Raw genomic sequence first — 1,880 nt, forward strand, 5'->3', positions numbered from 1 at the left:
GAAAATATGATTAGTGTTCCTGTCCACAAAAGCCACCTAGAATAAAAAGTACCTAGGAAAAAATACGAAGAAGAATAATATAGAACCAAAAGAAGAAAACCACAAAATTTTGCCAAGAAAGATAAAAATAAGATTTAAACAAATAAGACACACTAAGTTCTGGATGGAAAGACTCAGTATGGTTGCTGTCATCTGTAAGTGTTCTGTATTTTCTTAAGTAAATTATGGAATTATTAAAAACTTTTTTGATCGTTAATTCATTCCATCAACATTTAAAGATCGATTAGACTGTGTGGCATTGGAGTTATGTGTGGGTTTGAATCTCCCCAAGATGCTCTCTGCATCCCAGATAAACAAAACAGGGTAGTGCAGGGTACTGAACTGCAGACTCCAAAAACTGGATGACCAGGAAACTCCTGCTGAGCCCAGAATGTGGTCGGGTGCTGCCAGGCTGCCCTCAGCCACGGCAGCGAGGGATTGGTTGTGTGTTGGCTGGCGCAGGGGTCGGGGGTGGGGGTGGGGGTGGGGGGGCTGAGGCCCTGCATCTATTATTTTTGGAAACTACAAATATCCCCCAAACCAAGCATCTCACTTTGAATATGCAAATGTGGCCACGAGAGGCCAGACAGTGATGTTCTCAGACTGAGCTGCCGGTGCGAGCAGGAATGGTTGTACAGGTGGGTGTTGGAGCTGCGAAGGTGCTTCGACAGCCTCGTCCTTGGGACTCGCAAGTGACCAGCGAACAGGTTCAAAGGGAAAGAGCTGCCCTCCGCGGGAGAATGCTGGAGTCAGAAGACAAGTCGAGCGGGGCAGGCACAGCGGGGTCCAGGGGAGAGAGGCTCAGGCAGCGCGGAGCGACGGCCCCAGGGAGCCTCCCCAGTGACTGCTGCAACAGCCAAGCCCAAAGTGAACAGGGAGCACTGTCCTGAGAGTGGGGTCTGCAGCGCCGTCGGAAACCCAGAACTGGCCTGAGCAACCTTCCGCCCCCAGGCCTGAGCTGGAGGCAGGGCAGGGACTACACGGGGGCCATGTTTTGAGCCATTCCCAGTTTCCTGAGTTAAAGGGAGACTTTAATCTACGCACTGAAAAGGGCGCACTGCCTATGTGAGCAAGTTGACCCAGAATGGAGAAGCTCCAGATGTGTCCTAGGAAAGGTACTGGACTTTGAGAAATAAGGAAAACACTCTCTGAGGATCCAGGCAAGCTGTCAAAATAATTTGTAAGAGAAAGAAAATTAGACCAGCATCAGTCTTCTCAACAGAAACATTTTATGCAAGAAAGCCAAAGGATGTGGGAAGGGATAAATTAAGAGCTCGAGATTTGCAGATCCTAACTATTTATAAAATGGATAAACAGTGTCTCTTCTGTAGAGCACAGGGAACTGTATTCAATATCCTGTAGTAACCAATGATGAAAAAGAACATGGAAACGAATATATGCATGTATATGTATGACTGAAACGTTATGCTGTACGCCAGAAATTGACACAACGTTGTAAACTGAATATGCTTTGTAAAAAAAAAGAAAAAAAGAGATGTCTTTTTTTTAAATCTGAAAATAGATGACTTAAAGTCTAATTCTCTTGCACAATCTGATATTCGGTTTTTCTTATTTATGTCCGGCTCTATTGAGATTGGCTGATTAAAGAAAGAGACAGGTTGTCCTACAAAGGTATTAGTGATAAGAGAAACACTAGAAGAAAAATATAAGCCTTCCGAATACCAGTTCTGGTAAATAATACCAGAACAGTAGAGAAAAAGACCCCATAGCGAAAGGCTTGTGTGTGCATGTGTGTGAATTATAGCATACATTGTATACATACACCTACGTGCAGACATATAAAATGTGTATATAGTATTTGAAACAATATGAAAGAACCA

The sequence above is a fragment of the Camelus ferus genome, chromosome 11 (assembly GCF_009834535.1).
Source record: "Camelus ferus isolate YT-003-E chromosome 11, BCGSAC_Cfer_1.0, whole genome shotgun sequence".
Taxonomy (NCBI): Eukaryota; Metazoa; Chordata; class Mammalia; order Artiodactyla; family Camelidae; genus Camelus; species Camelus ferus.